Genomic DNA, 21,325 nt, shown 5'->3' on the forward strand with positions numbered 1-21,325 from the left:
GCTTTTGCAGTCGAACAATGGTTGCTACATATATATTCCAGTTGAGTAATTTGTAACAACCCAAACCGGTATTTGGCCAAACATCCCGCTGCTGAAAGAATGACTCGACTACCAAAAACTTGGCAAGGCCCTCCTGAAAAAGAGTCTCGAGACTTTGCGAGGCTTTCCTGAGTGAACACCCTGCAACACTCCAATGTCGACGACTCTGCCACTCGACGGTGAATGGCGACGGTGCATGTGCTGTGTGCGTGCAGGCTGGCGTTCTCGTGCATATGGGAGATGACTCCAAAGGCTGAGATTGTGAGCACACGTTTTACCAAGAGCATCATCAATTCCAAGGTGATTCCCCCCCCCCCCCCCCACAGACGTTCAGTTTTTGTAAAACTCTCGTTTGCTTTCACGTGTATTGTATCGGTGCCTTGCTATGTTAGTGCAGTTGAGGTTTCCGGATGGCTGAGAGGTCAGAGCGTTGAGCTTGCACCTCTGAGTTCACAAGTGTAGCGAGATGAAACGGGTTCACAAGTGGTAGTATGTATGTTGAACTTCTTTTGCACCGTACGTAGCCAACTGTGCTAATCGGAGGTGCGAGGTAGGACATGAAAGTAGTGAGTTGATGGTCTCTGTCCAGTCAACAATCACTGCACAAAACACAGGTTTGTTTTTTTAGGTTAGATCGTGTAAATATGTAAATGTGTCATTAAACCCACCCCCACCCGACACAGCCAACTAATAAGGGTTGTCACGTAAACAGAACATGCCAATTCGTCACGAGTACAGCACACCGGTGTGTTGTACCAGTGACGAATTGGCCACGTTCTGTTTATGTGACAACCCTTACTAGTCGGCTGTGTCGGGTGGTGGCGGGTTTAACGACACATTTATGTATTTACACAATCTAACCCAAACAACCTGTATTATGGATGATATTGGTCACGAAAGCCTACGTGTTAAACTCACTGCACGAAAGACCACCAAATTACATTGCACTAAATTTGGTTAAATTCCAGCTTTGAGAATTAAAAAAATATATCAATTTTACTTTCTTTGGGTGAGCGTAACCCTCAGTGGTCATCGGGAGCCACGTAGACATCTGTTGCGTTCTGGCTTGGGCTTGGATCAGGCGTGGGCATTGTGTAATTGCGAGGACCCCATGGTTCACCCGTGGTGTGTTCATCGTATCCCCGCAGGCGTCTCTGACGTACGCAGAGGCTCAGCTAATGATGGACGACGCTGGGAGGAAGGATCCGGTCACCAGCAGCTTGCGTGGCCTCAACTCCCTGGCCAAGATCCTCAAGCAGAGGCGCATTCAAAACGGGTAACTCATTGTCAAGATCCTCATCCCCTCCACCGCCACTGGAGCGATGAGCCGTATTAATGTGTGCACCGCATTTAGTCGATCGGCAGGTCGCCTGTGGCGCGGTAAAGTGTGGTTACTCCCGTGTCTTCTAAGACATCCGGCCAGCGTGGAAGAGTAGGCTAAAATACATTTAGAGGGACTGTAAAAGGGTGTATCCCTAGAGGGGCCGCCTCTTATGGGAGCCCCCTTCTTCCAGCAGTGGCTTGAGCAAGCAATTGCAAGGCTGCACCTGTTGCTTTTTTGACCCCATGATGCATGAGGCTTGGGTGAATATCATGCACAAACAAGTGTTACAGGATTCATACTCTTTGTTTTTTTTCAGTAAAGTCACGTATGTAAAACTATAAAATAAAATAACAACTAAATTAAATCACGACGTTTCGGGCGCAACACAAGCGTCCTTCTTCAGATGGGACAACCACAGCCAGAAACAATTGCTGAAGTGGGCAAAAAAGGGCTGTTGTAACAAGAGGCTATATAGGTAAGAGAGTGGGGGGGAGCAAGGGGGGAGAGATAGAGATGGGGGGTGTGGGGTAGGGGAAGTGGGGTGCTGCTAGAGGGATTAAAGGGGCGAGCACGGCAAAATGCCGGGGGGGGGGGGGAAGTGAGTGGGGCTGGGAGTGGGAGGCTGAAGAAGCTGGAGATGCGGAAATGAAGGCAACAATAAAGAAGTTAAGGTTTTACCTGGTTAATAACATCCTTCTAGATTGGAGTGTTACAGGCTGCTGCGGGGCTACATTGTGGGCAATAGAGGACAATGCAGTGACATAAATTGTTTTACTCTTCTTAATGCTCCCATGTCTGTGCTCCCCCACCTTTGCCAACGCGTACTGACCACCACGGTTAAGTACGGTAAAACCACCCCACGACCCGTATGACATGGGGCGGCCCTCATCCAGCAGTGGATTGACTTAACGAGCTGTGCATGTTCAACTCAAATATCTGAGTTTGTGAAGTGTCTTATATTAAGATTCTGTGTTGTTTTGGCTGGACATGATAATCGCTCATGTCCCTTCTCCACCCGTAGGGCATTGACTCTGGCATCCCCTGAGGTCCGATTCCACATGGACAGCGAAACCCACGACCCGATCGACCTGCAGACCAAGGAACTCAAGTGAGTCTCGTCAACAAGACACCTCCCATGACTGCGATCCGACTGTTGTGCAGATCTCTCTATCAGAATCAAAATATATATTTCTACTGGAAGAATCCGATGAGCTATAAAGCTCTTTTTTCACAGATGTCCAGTTGGGGCAGGTCACAACGTTACAACAACAAACAATACAAGCACACGTTAGGATTGCAAAGTATTGGAAAGGTAAACAAATAACTTAAACAAATATACAAATAAAACTAAACTATTTTTATCTTACCAAGTAAAACCCTGACCACAAATGATAGCTGAACAAAGTGGCTTATCACGTGGGAAATTTATTATCAGCAAAATAATCTAAGATAAAGAATCTTGACCCTTGTGGTTGATGTGTTGTGGTGGCGGAAACTGGTGCGTGTACACAGGGAGACCAACTCGATGGTGGAGGAGTTCATGTTGCTCGCCAACATCTCCGTGGCGGAGCGCATCGTAGGCGAATTCCCCGAGTGTGCGCTGCTCCGACGCCACCCGGCGCCTCCGCCTTCCAACTACGACATCTTGGTGAAGGCGGCGAAATCAAAGGTAGAGTTAGAACCCCTTTTAACGACCACCCTTGTTAACTAATCGCTTAACAACGGGCCTCCATAGAGCTCAATGTGTAGGCTTAACCGACCATTTCCCTGTTAACGACGGGCTCTTGTAGGTACAGTAAATATGAATTAATGCCACGTAGAAGGAAAACAATAAAATAAATATAAAACAATAAAATTATCACAACGTTTCGACTGCAACACAAGCAATCATCATCAGGTGTGAAAACCACAACAAGAAAATTTGAAAAAAGTGGCAGTTATTTTTAACGTTAGCACCACGGAGAGAGATTTGACAGTTTGTTCAGATGGACGAGTCCATCTATGTTCGGAAAAGAGGAGGGGGGAGACAAAAAATAATGGATGCGTTCTGACAGCCACCTTAAGCGTGATCAATCAATTAAGACCCGAAATGGCTTATCAAATCTCTCTCCGTGGTGCTAACGTTAAAATAACCGCCACTTTTTTCCAATTTTCTTGTTGTGGTTTTCACACCTGATGATGATTGCTTGTGTTGCAGTCGAAACGTCGTGAGAATTTTATTGTTGTATATTTTTATTATTTTATTGTTTCCCTTCTACGTGAATTTACCGAAAGAACCAAGAATATGAATCCCTGCAGTCACGAAAGTTTTAAATCAAAATGAATTCATGCATTTATTAACAGTGTTTATTTTAATATGATGTGTTTATAATGTTAGTATCTTTATGTATTAATATCCATTGTTTAAATATTATAAAGTACGTTTTTTGGGTGAACAAGGGAAACTTTCGATGCTATCGGAACAAATTAAGCTTTTAACACGTATTTCCTATACTCGCTTAATGACCAAATCCTTTAATGCTCGTGTTCGTGGAACCAATTACCGTCTTTAAGAGGGGTTCTACTGTCTCTAGATTGCTGTTAACCTTCCTTCAATATCATCCTCCTCGCAAGGAATTCAGAGGTCGTCGGGTGGCTCAAATTTTTGTTTGAGGTCTTTTGGTTTAACCGGGTGAGAACTCAAGAGAACATAATAGTCTCATTTGCAAGGGTCACCTGGGTCACCCTATGACCCAGAGATTACAGCTGGGACCCTGGCTTCAAAATCCAGCAGCCACATTGAACATACTGTGTTATCAAGTGTAGGGAGTTGAAGGACTCGGCTCGTTTCCCAGCTACTCCACAGAAATAAGCAACAAAAAACCATCACGATAAATGTAGTACTGTATTTAATTTTAGATAAATTCCAGCACTGAAATGTTGAAATATCAGGTCGACTTATTGTGATGAACATTATGCTCAAAATGGGTGGGAATGTGCTACCCCCTACTGTGAAGCAGAGATGTCTTGAAACGATGTCAGTATTGGCCTGAGCGAGCAATTGCAGGGCTGCACCTTTTACCTTTATCTTGAGATGTAGCCGTATAGTTTCCACTCGCCCTTAGAGGCAGAACAACTCAAAAGGTGTGACGAACCACAGACAACGCTGGAAGGCAGCCAGGCACTGTGCCAGATGTAGATTAATCCACTTGCTGTACTGCCTTCTCCTGGCAAGCCAGGTTATGGAAACCTGAATGCCTACAGGAAGTGCGCTGAATAACGTTTTCTTTCCAATACACCACAACCCTTGCTGCCCCAGCACTGAACTACAAGCCACGTGCGGGATAGTCACCTCACAAACGCCGGTGTGCCCGATTTTTTTGCGCAGAACATCGAGATCCAGGTGGACTCTGCAAGGCGTTGGCCGAGTCCCAGGACCGGACGGCGGTGCCGGGAGCGCCACCATACCTCAACACTCTGCTGCGCATCCTGGCCACGCGCTGCATGATGCAGGCCATCTACTTCTGCTCCGGCATGGAGCCCGACACCCACCACTACGGGCTCGCCACCGCCATCTACACCCACTTCACGTCGCCCATTCGACGGTGACGTGCTCTGGCGTCAGGCACACGCATGAAATCGACCTTCGCGATTATTGAGGGGACTATGTTGTTGTCTTGGTGTGGTCTGGGACTGTGCTGCCTTTCCCAAGTTTAGGAATTTATTTATTAATTGATGTACTTATGCAATGTTAACTTGTGATTACGGCACACCTCCAATTAGCACGGTTGGCTACGTACGGTGCGAATTAAGTTTAACATACAACTTGTATATCTTTTTTCTATTATTTACTTTTACTGATTTGTTTACCTTTTCTCTTCTTAGCACTCCTATAATATACCTACTGGACATCTGTCAAAACGAGCTTTTATCGCGAATCGGATTTCTCCAGGATAAAGATTCAGATTTTGAGTTATTTTTCCAAAAGGTCCTATAAACGGGAAGTTTGGCCAATTCCTTAAATGGTTGTTTGGCTTGTGTTGGGGAAAAACTAGAGGATCCGGAGAACACCAACGCCTACAAGGAGGGTGACAGTGTTCCACGTGCAGAATCAGCAGATGGTGCTAGAACGTGGTATGGCCAGAGTACAGTATTCTATCACAGCGTTAAATCCATCTGAGTCATTGTTTGCGTAGCTTTCTGGTGGATCGTCAAACCCGCTGAGATCCACCAGAATGAATCGCGGTGCTTGGTGGATTAATACCGCTGCTCCGTTGGCATCTCGTGGCCATACCGCAGCCTGTATCTACTGTAAATTTAATCTTCATATTAAATAGAGGCTACAACAAATGTGAATATTGTTGTTGTTGTCTCCCTGTACCGTTACAGATACTCGGATGTGATTGTGCACCGGCTGCTGGCCGTGTGCGTGGGCGCCGACCCCACGTACCCGGCGCTCACCGACAAGCAGAAGCAGCAGCAGCTCTGCAACAACCTCAACTACCGCCACAAGATGGCGCAGTACGCCCAACGCTCGTCTGTAGCTTTCCACACGCAGGTGGGAGGCGGAAGTGTGGGCCACGTGGAGCTTGCACGGCGTGTGCTTAGGCACCTGATAATGCGTCCATTCGTCTCTTGAAAACCATTTTTAAGGTCACGAAAGCAGCCATCGTATTGTGCGTGTAGTAAGAATCAATTGTTTTCTATTCGCACGCTTACGTGTGGTGGTGCCGTGGCTGTACTGGTTGGCTACACTTGACATTGCTTTTCAGCATTCTTCTGTGTTTGCTGAAAAACCTGGTTACTTGGCACATTTGCCCATGATGTGACAACTTTATTTGATTGGCTCTGTCAGGTAATGGAGGATTATAGTCAATACAATTGACATTGTACCTTCACGATTGAACTCAAAATAATCCCCATGACATGATGCCAATAGCACAACTGGAATTAATTAGCGGGGGGATGCAGAAAAATACCTTAAATTTTGTTAAATAATTGTGGGCCTGGTAAGTGATGCGCGTGTGTCTGCTCTTGGCAACGTAGCGGTGATTAACGGCTGCTGTTGTTGTGGTCTTAGTTGTTCTTCAAGAGCAAGGGAGTGGTGAGCGAAGAGGGCTTCGTGCTGTTTGTGCGCAAGAACGCCGTGGTGGTGCTCATTCCCAAGTACGGCTTGGAGGGGACGGTTTTCTTTGACTCCAAAGATCTCAAGCTCAACGTTACCTTCGACGAGGAGGTAGGGCATGTGTTCACTTAACCGGGAGGCATTGGCATTTCCCAAACGGCTGAATTCTGCATTTAAACCCAGGACTGGCTTAATGCACTGGGACCCAAGCCCCCTGACCATCTCTCTACGATTAGGTTTCTATCAGACACACAGACACTTGGTTTAAGGTGGAAGAACGCAGTGAGATACGAAGCTCCGTTTTTTTGCCATTTGGCAGTGTGGACTATTACAGAGGAAGTTACACCGGTGGATACATTAGAGCCGGATGGCTCACAGGGCTATACCAAAATAAACTGAAACTGAATTTAATGATGTAAATGCGTTTCAATTATAAAACGGTCACAATTAAATATGCTTTGGAAATAACTGCCATGACGGAGCCCGTATTGTCACGGAGAGGACATCAGATTAAAAATACAGTAAAATCCCTCAGATCCGGAAGAATTATAGACAAAATCTAATGCTTTCTGTAAACAATGAGAAACTCAAAGGGCAGAAAAGTACTTGTAGAATAAAAACAAATGAGGGAAATAGTAGTTGATGCAAAAAGTGATCTCTAGATGGCAAAAAGCACATGTGTGACCAGTGGATCCGGTCCTTTCCAGCATGCCTTGCATGCCGCATTACATTGTCACTCTGCGTGGATAATGCACACAGCCTAATTTGGACCAGAAGCTCAAAAGGGCTTCTCATGCCTGGTTTTCAGCTCGCGCTGAGGTGGCCCAAGCGGCATTGCATTCGCTGTGTGTTGTGGAGGTTTGCGTTTCAAACTCGGTGGCCACTCCGGTTAATACTGTGGTGTGTATTAAGCGTAAAATATTTACAGGCTATCCGCTTTAACAGTGTACGTTAAAAGATCCTGTAACGTTATTCGTGTGCCAGCATCATGGTCCAAGGTTGGCAAATTACATGCAAATTACTTATTTGGGGAGCACATATCAATCGTTCGCCTCCTTTTACAAAGACGTAGCAGTGACCTTGAATGCAAACGTTTTGAGAATCAGTGAGGCTTTTCTGAGTGACCCATGTAATAGTATGAATAATAACGTTGGGTTTACGTCAATCCGTGCTTGTGTGCAGGGCACTTGGCAGAGAGCAGTCAGCGGTAGTGTAGTGGTTAGCGCTCTGCGCTACGATCCCGGCGACTTGGGTTCAATTCCTTCGCACGGTCAACACCAGTGATGATTATCTAAACCGGTCCTGGGCCTCCCCTAGGTTGACTCGGAACTCAATTGAATGCCTGGTGCGGTGTGTAAACATCGCCACTGGGAAGACAAAGGCGGCCGGGCATGGCGCTGGCGACCCACCTGTTGTATATGAGCCTTTTCCAAAATTGATATTAACAATAATATTTGCCGTTATATATCATATTTTTTTTCAACAAACGAAAATAATAATTAATAAAACCCGTAAGCCAGGCACACGAAAAACCAGGTGTCGGTCATAAACAGGCCATTAATAAATAAAGAAATAATAAAACTCTCGAAGGGAGGATGTTAGCAGCTATCTGCGAAGATCTCCAGATGAACGAGAGTTTGATGTGCCCTAAGGGAGGTCACGCAGAGGGAAGCCCTCCGCAAGCCAGAAATGAGGACGCCCACGGGTTAAACTATTTTTTTTAAACAACGGTTCAAATTTAAAATGCAATAACAAGAATAAGCTAAAGTTAGCGGTCCTCGTGCTCACTCCAATCAAGACCAGGCCACCAGATACATCAGTGAATTATTATCCAATAATTAATTCGCTATCAAATGATTTTCACCTTTAATACTTTTACTGTTAAAACAAAGCTTGGAGACAAAATACCGAGTCACATCAAAGGTTATCGAGAAGGAATGAGGCGAACGGGCAAACTTACGAAAGAGTTTAAACAATATCCCAAGCAACCCCGACCACCTTTGTCTCTCTCACAGCGCGGAGAGGCAGGAATTACACCTTATCACAAGGGGCCATCTGGAAAAGCCAGCCGGGTTTGATGAGGAGACACACCCACCCCACACACGGCAACCAGGCAAACAAGTTTTAAAGAAATTGCAATACAACATTAATAATAACAACGTGTTCACCTTACACGACATTCCATTATAGAACCTTACAGAATCAAGGGATATGGATTCCAACAATCTGGAAACGGACCTCTTAAACTCAGGATGAAAATTATTTTTCTTTTTAATAATTCCATCATAACAATTCGAACCTCGGTAAACCGAGAGGTGTCGGGAGGACGTAGTTACAAACACGAGTCTTGGCGAGCATGGGACCAAATGGTATTTGAGAAATATAAGTCAAAGTATAAAGAGATAGGTGCTCCCGACCACCTTTGTCTCTCCCAAAGAGCGCGAGAGAGGAATTTCACGCCAGGGCAAACAGATCGTTATCGCAGGAGCCATCTGTACACACACACACATGAACTCACACACACAGACCCCGCCCCCCCCTTTTCCACTGCGCAGAGAGAATTGTCTTTGAATATAACGGTCAGCCGCATTTTTCAAAAGTCAGTGAAGTTAAGTCAAGAGTCAAGACAGATCAGCGAGTCAAGACGTCCACAGGACGAGCAGTCGCATGGAGCGGCTGGCTCCGAGCCTCGCTGAGTAGCGAGGATCGCTGAGTCGCGATGTATCAACGAAAGTGAGTCATACAGCAGTGGAGAGAAACTGCTATCAGCGAATCAGCGCTGAGAGCGCTCGAGGATCTCCACAAAGAAAGCACGTGCAACGTGGCTCAACCAGCAGCGGAAAAGCTTGGGCAGCCACCAACAACTTCAGCAAGCCAGTGACCAAGCGCGTGCGACTTGAGTCATACAGCAGTGGAGGAAACCTGCTGTCAGAGAGCCGCCAACAACCTCAACAAAGAGAGCGCGTGCGACTCGGCTCACTCAGCAGAAGAAAAACTTGACCTGTCGCTCGCGAGCGCAGCGTCAGATACTACAGCAGCGGAAAGAGCGCGCGCCGGCATAGCTCATCCAGCAGTGGAGGAAACTGCTGTCAGCGAACCAGCACGGGCGCTTTCGCGCATCTTCAAGGAGAAAGAGCGCGGCCAGCAACGCCAAGCAAGAGCGTGCAGCAGCTCAGCCAGCAGTGGAGAGAAACTGCTATCAGCGAACCAGCACGGGCGCGTTCGCGCATCTTCAAGGAGAGGGAGCGCGCGCCACCAGCGTGCCATCAGCACCAGCATCAGCACCAGCGCGTGCCAACAGCGCGCCACCAGCGTGCCACCAGCACCAGCGCGTGCCAACAGCGTGCCACCAGCGTGCTACAGCGCGCAACTTCGCGTCACCAAGGCTGAGAGGGAAGCGGCCCCGCACTCAACGCCCATCGGCGCGACGACGGCGAGCGTCGTGCTGACTCATCCAACCAGCAGTGGACAGAAACTGGCAGCCGTTCGTATGCCCCAACCCCTCCCCCACACTCTTCCCCTCACTCCCCCACCGCGCCGCAACACACAGGAAACACATTTTGGACACACGAGATGCTAACCTCGGCGTCTGCTTTACGCAAAGAATTGAACCAGTGATAACGAAGACACGATACGCAGATCGGGATAATCAAGAAGGGTTGCCACTCCAAGGTGCGGCATTAAAAATCAATTCATAACGAAAAATACTGCTGTCATTGAGTTGCATAATAACCAATCGTCCTACTGTTAAAAACGTGATAAGAATTGACTTGAAGGTCTATGAATGGATGTGGTACTGTGTGGGCAATGTTTAAATACGAATTTACATTATAAGGTTAAGGTTTTGATAGAATAGTTTGCTTGTTTTTAATCTCTCTCTCAACAACCGATCGATTGCGTTACGCGTCGGGAATTAACCACAGGTGCCGCTATCGAGGTGAAACAACGCAATCGTGATGGTATCATGTTAACGCTGTGTTGGAATTCCAAAATCCTGAGATTGAGTTTTTATATTATCCAAAAATTAAAGTTAGCTAGAAATAACATTGATTAAAGCAGAAGGTTTGTGTGTGATTCTTCCTGAAATTCTGCATAATATTGTTCTGCGTATGAGATCTGAATCCTGGGGACCTATCATAAGCACACTATCACCACACATAATCCATCACACACATAATCCATAATGTTCAATCGAGAGTAATCGTATCCTTATCGATAATACGGAATTAAAGAGCAGAGTCGAATCGTCTCTCTCTCATTCACGCTCACAACGCCTGCGTCACTGCATACGATTAATTGCGTCATTCCAATTCATAACACAATCCTCGTCACCGAGGCTCGACCTGATAATCCATAACGACCTGCATTATCATAACCACGCCCACTCGCATAAATTAAAACAATTATCTCTCGAATCAGCATAATTTATGCACATGATTACACTGATTAACATAATTTCGGATAAATTATGCAAATCTCAAATTTCATTTAATTTTCATTATTTTCATCAATTTTCATAACACCTATATATACAACATATTGGGCGCGTCGTCCGGGATCTCTCGCAGACCGTTTATGCTTGAATTAAGGAACAAATCACTGTTGTATTAACCAAGGTTTTATGATCTAACGTTGCCCTGTGACTGTAACGGGTGTAAAGCAAACAAAAAAAACGCACTCTGAAGGGAAATTCCAGAGTAGCAGGGTATAACAAAGACAATTGAAGTAAGATTATTTGCTCGAGTCAAACTGACCACATCCTGTGATACAAGTGTTTTTATACGTGCTCTGAAGGGAATACCAGAGTCACATGAGTCGAACTGATGCATTCTGGATACAACTGTTTTGATATGCACTCTGAAGTGAAATTCCAGAGATGCTCGTATTAAGAGTAATTTTTGAGTGGATTGCGGGATATTGGGAACTTGTACCAAAACGGTCAGGCCGATCTACTACAGAGCAAACAAATCAGGGAGACACATGGAAAGGCAGCTGTATTGATGACATTGGGACACTGCTTAAGAACTGGATAAAATGGGACAAAAGCGAACACGATGTAAAAACTTCAGAAATAGCTACGCTGAACTCAGACCCTCTCGCACAGACAGACAAACAGAGATTATGGAATGAGGAAAAATTCGGAAAAGAAACGGGTGGGGCTGATTACCCCGAAGTCAGAGTCAGACAGAATATTAAAACTAAATCACCAGGAGATTCTGTACTGATAACGCGAGAAAGGACGGAGCCGAATCTCCGAGGCGAACACAACAGAGGCAACTCCCCAGGAAAACGCACACCACGCACAGACGGCCGACACAAATATCGCGACAGGCACGACGCACCAGACAAATATAAATCAAACACCCCACAAAAACCACATAAGTATGAGCCATGGGACAAACATGAGTCACCGAGCAAAGTTGACCCACGTTACAGGCGCAAAATACACTACAAAAATCATGTTAAGCAACGCCACCGTGATGTTAATGACTCATCCGAATCTGACTCGGATGACGATGATCAACTTTCCGAATACTCGTTCAGTAGTAACACTCTGAAATTGATGGACAAAGCTCTCGTCAGAATTCCCTATTTTGATCCACACAATAAGAACAGGGACATTCACACTCACATCGCAACGGTAGAAGCAGAAGCAATGATCAGGGGTCTGAGGAAAACTGATGAAAAAGCGAGTTTGCTGAAACGCAGCTTGCATGGACAGTCCATATCATGGGTAAAGTCGCTACCATACGAGGTTCGGAACGATTTTAAAAAGCTGAGCCTGGCAGTGATTTGGAAGTTTGGAGAATATCTAACACTGTCGGAGGGATTTAACGCTGCAAAATCTATGACCCAGTGTGCAGACGAGGATCCTCGGGATTATCTCATGCGATTTAAAAGAGCGTACTATGCGGGCGATGTGGATCAGTATCACGAAGGTGACAAAAGGTTCAAAATTATGTTTTTTGGATCTTTGAGTCCAGAGATTACAGAAATTGTGGGAATGGTCTTGAATCCAGAGACAGCCTCCTTAGACCACATAGTGGATCGGGCACACATGGCTTGGCTGTACCGGGCTAAAAACAATGATTTCAGAGCACACAGTGAACGGGACAAGGCAACCAGCCTATCAGAGGAAAATAAAAAACATGTGAGGCATTTGATGCACGCAGGCCCACAGTGCAGAAAACAAAAAGCACCCACGGATTACCAACATAATTACATGCACGGGTGGTCAGATAACAATTACACGAGACAATGGCACACAGACCGGGAGCGATCGCAGCATGCAGGGACGCGTATTTGCGAGAATCGCAACGCGTGGAGACCACGAGCAAAGTCAGACCAGTTCCCAATTCCACGGCACACAGGCCAGGAGCGTTCGCAGCGTGCAGAGACGCGTATTTGCGACAATCGCCACGGGTGGAAGCAAAGAGCAGGACCATATCTTCACCCAATGCAGCGGCACACAGCCGGCCAAAATTACCCACACAGATGGCGAGATAACAATTACGGTCGACAGTGGCACATAGAGAATGGGCGGCCACGACACACAAAGACACATAATCGCGAGAATCACGGCGTGTATAGGCCAAGAGCAGAATCACGCCGATTCCCCATTCCACGATACACAAGGGGCACACATGGCTTGGCTGTAACAAAGAGGGTGACATGGGCACGTGATAAATCGCTCACACCAGTTGAGAGGAAAATGACAGGGAAAGAGGTGTCCGCTGATCTGAAAAAAAAATCACAGCCCTTGGAAAAAATCAAGCAGGCTGGAGGTTACAAACAGAACCAGGAGGGGAACCATGATTGTGGAAAACTAAATGCGCCATGCACACGCTTTGATGTGGTAGGGAACGCGAGAGTCGCTCCCGTGGTGAACCCACCTATTGAACAAGGAAAATTAACCATGAAGCGTGATCTAACAGGAAATGATAACCAACAGGATCGGGAGGAGAAACATGCTTGTTTGGTAAATGGAAACGTGATCAATTGTGTCGCAAAATTGCGTGAGAGTACAGTAAAAGTGCCAGGGAAACGCGTTACGGAGACAAAAATCCATGATGGATTGGGGAATGTGTGGAAATCCAGCACACGCAAAAAACATGGAATCGAATCGAGGCACGGAATCGGATCGTGGTACGGAGTCAGCAAATCTGCACATGGCTGCGGAGAAGGCAAATTACCCCAACAGTCGAGCACGGAAACTCGTGTTGTGTACTAATCCTGGTGGCGTACGACATGGCTTCACGCCACATAAACCCACAGGGAAGGCGAGGGATAAAAAAAATTACCGATACGAACCAAGGAATCGTGCTCATTTGGCTAAAGCCATACCGACGATGAACCAAAACGACGATGTGATGATGTTGCATGGAAAGGTCACAGGTTACTCTAAAATACCTGGTCATGAGAAAAATTATTCTGCACTCTTGACCAAAGGTGGCAGTAAGGTTGCCAATAACTTGGTAAACATTAAACAAAGAGATGCCAGGAGGGAAACGGTGTACCACCGGGCTCGAAACCGCTATCCAGTGTTTCCCAGGAACTGAAACAAAAATCAAAGTAGCAATAATTGATAACAACCGATGTAACATGTTGCCTTTATTTTTTTCTTTTTCCTGTTCTTTTATTTTCTTATTTCAAATGTAATCATGCTGTGACACGTACGCGCACGTTGTAAGGAAAAATCAGTCAACTCGAGGAATGTCGATGGTTCGAGATGGAAAAGGCATTTTTCTTTTATTTTTAAAAATAATCCGTGGCAGACCACCGATCATTTTTAAAAGGGTGGTGTGTTGTATATGAGCCTTTTCCAAAATTGATATTAACAATAATATTTGCCGTTATATATCTTATTTTTTTTCAACAAACGAAAAAAAATAATTAATAAAACCCGTAAGCCAGGCACACGAAAAACCAGGTGTCGGTCATAAACAGGCCATTAATAAATAAAGAAATAATAAAACTCTCGAGGCGAGGATGTTAGCAGCTATCTGCGAAGATCTCCAGATGAACAAGAGTTTGATGTGCCCTAAGGGAGGTCACGCAGAGGGAAGCCCTCCGCAAGCCAGAAATGAGGACGCCCACGGGTTAAACTATTTTTTTTAAACAACGGTTCAAATTTAAAATGCAATAACAAGAATAAGCTAAAGTTAGCGGTCCTCGCGCTCACTCCAATCAAGACCAGGCCACCAGATACATCAGTGAATTATTATCCAATAATTAATTCGCTATCAAATGATTTTCACCTTTAATACTTTTACTGTTAAAACAAAGCTTGGAGACAAAATACCGAGTCACATCAAAGGTTATCGAGAAGGAATGAGGCGAACGGGCAAACTTACGAAAGAGTTTAAACAATATCCCAAGCAACCCCGACCACCTTTGTCTCTCTCACAGCGCGGAGAAGCAGGAATTACACCTTATCACAAGGGGCCATCTGGAAAAGCCAGCCGGGTTTGATGAGGAGACACACCCACCCCACACACGGCAACCAGGCAAACAAGTTTTAAAGAAATTGCAATACAACATTAATAATAACAACGTGTTCACCTTACACGACATTCCATTATAGAACCTTACAGAACCAAGGGATATGGATTCCAACAATCTGGAAACGGACCTCTTAAACTCAGGATGAAAATTATTTTTCTTTTTAATAATTCCATCATAACAATTCGAACCTCGGTAAACCGAGAGGTGTCGGGAGGACGTAGTTACAAACACGAGTCTTGGCGAGCATGGGACCAAATGGTATTTGAGAAATATAAGTCAAAGTATAAAGAGATAGGTGCTCCCGACCACCTTTGTCTCTCCCAAAGAGCGCGAGAGAGGAATTTCACGCCAGGGCAAACAGATCGTTATCGCAGGAGCCATCTGTACACACACACACATGAACTCACACACACAGACCCCGCCCCCCCCTTTTCCACTGCGCAGAGAGAATTGTCTTTGAATATAACGGTCAGCCGCATTTTTCAAAAGTCAGTGAAGTTAAGTCAAGAGTCAAGACAGATCAGCGAGTCAAGACGTCCACAGGACGAGCAGTCGCATGGAGCGGCTGGCTCCGAGCTTCGCTGAGTAGCGAGGATCGCTGAGTCGCGATGTATCAACGAAAGTGAGTCATACAGCAGTGGAGAGAAACTGCTATCAGCGAATCAGCGCTGAGAGCGCTCGAGGATCTCCACAAAGAAAGCACGTGCAACGTGGCTCAACCAGCAGCGGAAAAGCTTGGGCAGCCACCAACAACTTCAGCAAGCCAGTGACCAAGCGCGTGCGACTTGAGTCATACAGCAGTGGAGGAAACCTGCTGTCAGAGAGCCGCCAACAACCTCAACAAAGAGAGCGCGTGCGACTCGGCTCACTCAGCAGAAGAAAAACTTGACCTGTCGCTCGCGAGCGCAGCGTCAGATACTACAGCAGCGGAAAGAGCGCGCGCCGGCGTAGCTCATCCAGCAGTGGAGGAAACTGCTGTCAGCGAACCAGCACGGGCGCTTTCGCGCATCTTCAAGGAGAAAGAGCGCGGCCAGCAACGCCAAGCAAGAGCGTGCAGCAGCTCAGCCAGCAGTGGAGAGAAACTGCTATCAGCGAACCAGCACGGGCGCGTTCGCGCATCTTCAAGGAGAGGGAGCGCGCGCCACCAGCGTGCCATCAGCACCAGCATCAGCACCAGCGCGTGCCAACAGCGCGCCACCAGCGTGCCACCAACACCAGCGCGTGCCAACAGCGTGCCACCAGCGTGCTACAGCGCGCAACTTCGCGTCACCAGGGCTGAGAGGGAAGCGGCCCCGCACTCAACGCCCATCGGCGCGACGACGGCGAGCGTCGTGCTGACTCATCCAACCAGCAGTGGACAGAAACTGGCAGCCGTTCGTATGCCTCAACCCCTCCCCCACACTCTTCCCCTCACTCCCCCACCGCGCTGCAACACACAGGAAACACATTTTGGACACACGAGATGCTAACCTCGGCGTCTGCTTTATGCAAAGAATTGAACCAGTGATAACGAAGACACGATACGCAGATCGGGATAATCAAGAAGGGTTGCCACTCCAAGGTGCGGCATTAAAAATCAATTCATAACGAAAAATACTGCTGTCATTGAGTTGCATAATAACCAATCGTCCTACTGTTAAAAACGTGATAAGAATTGACTTGAAGGTCTATGAATGGATGTGGTACTGTGTGGGCAATGTTTAAATACGAATTTACATTATAAGGTTAAGGTTTTGATAGAATAGTTTGCTTGTTTTTAATCTCTCTCTCAACAACCGATCGATTGCGTTACGCGTCGGGAATTAACCACAGGTGCCGCTATCGAGGTGAAACAACGCAATCGTGATGGTATCATGTTAACGCTGTGTTGGAATTCCAAAATCCTGAGATTGAGTTTTTATATTATCCAAAAATTAAAGTTAGCTAGAAATAACATTGATTAAAGCAGAAGGTTTGTGTGTGATTCTTCCTGAAATTCTGCATAATATTGTTCTGCGTATGAGATCTGAATCCTGGGGACCTATCATAAGCACACTATCACCACACATAATCCATCACACACATAATCCATAATGTTCAATCGAGAGTAATCGTATCCTTATCGATAATACGGAATTAAAGAGCAGAGTCGAATCGTCTCTCTCTCATTCACGCTCACAACGCCTGCGTCACTGCATACGATTAATTGCGTCATTCCAATTCATAACACAATCCTCGTCACCGAGGCTCGACCTGATAATCCATAACGACCTGCATTATCATAACCACGCCCACTCGCATAAATTAATACAATTATCTCTCGAATCAGCATAATTTATGCGCATGATTACACTGATTAACATAATTTCGGATAAATTATGCAAATCTCAAATTTCATTTAATTTTCATTATTTTCATCAATTTTCATAACACCTATATATACAACACACCCCCTTGTGTGCCGTGCCGGCCTTCATCTGTCCTCCTCGCCAACAGCACTTGCCCCAACAGTCTGTTAAGGCTACATTGGAGATATGTCTTTGTGTTTTGTGTAGGGCCCCACGCTGTGCGTGGAGGGCATCGCGCTGAACATGTTCGACCGCGTGTGCGTGCGCGTGTCGCTGGATTCGTCCAACCTGCAGCACCAGCGGATCCGCATGCACCTCGTCCGCCCGGAGGTACTCACCGTGCGGCGCGACGCGCAACCTCGGAATACCACCGATTTGTATTGTGACCATGCTGCTGTTGCTGCTTGCTGCGCCAGCAGTAGTGCACAAAAAACAAACGCTCGCCGCATCGGAACGTCAGCGGGCCGAAAATTAATGGCACAAGCCACAGCATAGCGCTTGTTGCCATGCAACCCAAACTGTGGGACCGTATCGTAAACCCATAGAGACACAGAGATACATAGGAGATACAGAGAGACCCATTATGATTCCTCGAGATTCATAGAGACTCATACAGATACATATCAGTGCATTAAAAACAAGCTACTGTACGATTGTGGCCATGCAACCCAAACTATGGACCACATTTTACACCACTGTAGTCTGCGCTCCTTCAATGGAGGGGGTGGCAAGATGACACAAACTCTCTCCTGAGGCTCTCCCGTGGCTATCAGACCCATACATTGGCATTTAGCCCCTGAACGTAATATATGTTTGAGCTGCAGTCTGTTGTCCTATACCTCCTGTAACTGGCAAATTGGATATAACGCGATGATGAATGTATGAAGGAACGCATTTTTTGTATAACGCGGATCCTAACTGGATTTAACTCGGTTGAATGAATGGAACTACGTCGCGCGAGTAGGAATAAGCGGTCGTAACGGCTGCCTCGGCGTAGCATCACACAAAGCGGGATGCTGCTGGATGCTTCTAGATGCTACCCACGTTCCTTAGTCTTTGTTCAGCCTGTGTTACGCATCTCACGCGTTATTGCGGACTGCGCTTTACCCCATATAATATATATTATTTATTATAACACGATTTTTCCAAAACGTGGTGTTCTTGAGGTACGCAACTACCGTATTATAGAACAGACTGTATATCCAAAGACTATGGGATACTATCCCTACCTATATCAGTTGTGACTGTCCGTGTGTTTAAATCCAGCTTGAAAACGTCGTTATTAATTGGCTTTTCCTGGATTCTGATTGGTTATTACTGTGAGGGGAATCATTATAATTAGCTTTTATTGCATTTTGCATGCTGTGTAAAGTGTCAGTATCACTATCATTGTTATTATCGGCTTTTACTTTATTTGTATTGGCTTGTATCTATACTTGAGTAGTTTTTTAATGTCCAGTGCTTTTTTGAGATGTTTCCATATGCAAGGTGCTGTATAAAATAGATTTTTATTATGGCCCTAGTTCATTGCACAAGAAGGGCCATTATCTGAAACGTGACCTATTTAAATGATCGTTTGGGGCTGCTGTTGATGAATGCGAGTTCTCAAGATACCAAGCTAAGTCAGGGTGTGGGAGCCTTGGTAGATATCAGATTTCTTAACAAAACTCCATGAGTCTGTTCTGCATGGGTTTCCTCCGGGTTCTCTGGTTTCCTCCCATATCTAAAAATAAGCATGCGTTGAAACTGGTATTAAGGTAGTTTACGTATCGCCATGGGCGGCAGGGTGGCACATTGGTAAACCCTTGCGTCTTGCAGCAAGAAAACTGGGTTTGATTCCCAACTAGAGTGTTACTGTGTGGAGTTGTTAAGTTTTTCAGTGTTAATAAGTGTAATAATAACGTATCACTTGTGTTGGAAATACCCGCATGTGTGTGTGTGAGAGCATTGGTGTAGTGGTTAGCACGCTGCGCTATGAACCCGGCAACCCAATTCCCACTCACCGCCAACACCAGTGAGGATTATCTGAACTGCTGTTTTGCCTACCCAAGGTCAACTCTTTCTTAAATGAGTACCTGGTGCAGTGTGTAAACATCAGCACTGGGGAGAGGTGTTGGCCACTTACCCCCTCGTGGGCCATGCCGTCTAACAGCAGCACAGTCTGTTAAAGGCTTATTTGGGTGACTATCTTCGTTGTACGTTTGTGCCATTTGTGTGTCCGCTGTCACAGGTTCCAGGCTACAACCCTGCGGAGTCTACCCCATGGGGCTCGCCTTCTCCCCGGCCTAAGAAACCCAGACAGCACTAGTGTATCGTGGATGCGGTGTCAACAAGATGTCGGAGCAGGTGCATGAGTGGGCACACACTCTGGGTTTTACATCTGCAGAGTTAATTAAGTGTACATTGTGCTCGCAAGCAGAGGTGAACAATTGAAAAAAGCAGTGGCGGTTATGAGAATTGCTACCCTGAAGTAACAGACGGTTTGAACTCTGAACTTGCAATCCAGAGGTCACCGGTTCTTTGTTCTCCTGTCGCAGCGGTTCAAACGGTAGCGCAATTTTTTTTTACTTAGAATTTTTACCTTGCCAACCAGTACAATCAGCCAATTAAGGTGTATACGCATCAAGATGTATGAAAGGTTTAGGATATATTCTTAGCTCTTTCGGTAAAGTCGCGTTGAAGGGAAACAATAAAATAATATATATTTTATTATTATTACGTTGAAGGGAAACAATAACATAATAAAATATATATTTTATTATTATTTTATTGTTTCCCTTCAACGTGACTTTACCGAAAGAACTAAGAATATGAATTACTGCAGTCACGAAAGCTTTAAATCAAAGGTTTAGGATATCTTATGCCCAACTTCTTTGCCAGCCAAGACACTGACCCCCTTGTGATGAAGGTGATTTCACAAAAATATTGGTTACTGAATCGGTGGTGTTTATTGACTAACGCAGCAGCGTCCAACCCACAAAGCACTGTGATCCATTCTGGTATATCTCAACATGTTCCGTGATCTACCAGCAATATATGACCAGCAGTTACCCGGATGGATTTAACCGACTAATAGAACACTGTAGACATGCCAAGTGCTAGTGCAATCTATTGGTTTAAAATATATATTATTAATCCATGAATTCTTAGTCGGGGATTTTGTTTTGCCATCTGCTATAACAAGAAATGCTTTATATTAGAGGTGTTTATTCCTATTTGTCCCGAGATCCACAATCAAAATCTTTTGCGATCATCCACCCATGGATCGCGATTCACATATCGGCTACCACTGATCTAACAGTTGAAAACCAGTTTAACATGTAGGCTTTCGCGACCAATATCCATAACACGGGTTTTTTGGGTTAGATCGCGTAATAAATATTTAAATGTGTCGGTAAACCCGCCACCACCCGACACAGCCAATTCGAAAGGTTTGTCACATTAACAGAACGTGCCAATTCGGTACTAGTAACATCACACCGGTGTCTTGGAGAGCAAAGCCACAACATTTACAATCTGAGTACAATGTTTCACCAGTATTTACAACCAGCTTCATCAGGCGACAGCCAGATTCGTGGAGAATCCTCGTCCCTTAATGCGCATGCATAATGTGTGTTGATTAACATATAAATAACCCAATCGGCAATGGATACCCATAGTCAATGCATTCATTGATTCCCCTCCCAATTCGCGAAAGAAGTGCTCACAAGTGATGGCTGTCGCCTGATGAAGCTAGTTAGTGCTGGCGAAATGTTGTACTTAGATTGTAAATGGTGTGGCTTTGCTCTCCAACACACTGGTGGACTGTACTAGTAACGAATTGACATGTTCTGTTTACGTGACAAACCTTACTAATTGGCTGTCGGGTGGTGGTGGGTGTAACAACACATTTATATATTTAAACGATCTAACCCATAAAATGTGTATTATAGTTGAAAACCTACAATTGTGCCAGGTTTGGCCTGTCGGAGTGGGCCATTAGGGTGGCCACTCGGAGGGCAAAGCTCTGGGGAATCCGAGCAAGAG

At 45.7% G+C, this 21,325-nt stretch overlaps 1 pseudogene; it reads left to right on the plus strand.

Annotated features, from left to right (window-relative positions):
* Positions 1-21,325, plus strand: part of LOC142922867 (exosome complex exonuclease RRP44-like) — a 74,124-nt pseudogene that overhangs the window by 12,432 nt on the left and 40,367 nt on the right.

This window comes from Petromyzon marinus, unplaced genomic scaffold (assembly GCF_048934315.1).
Source record: "Petromyzon marinus isolate PM22_M1 ecotype Great Lakes invasive population unplaced genomic scaffold, UKy_Petmar_22M1.pri1.0 PM_Scaffold_19, whole genome shotgun sequence".
NCBI lineage: Eukaryota > Metazoa > Chordata > Hyperoartia > Petromyzontiformes > Petromyzontidae > Petromyzon > Petromyzon marinus.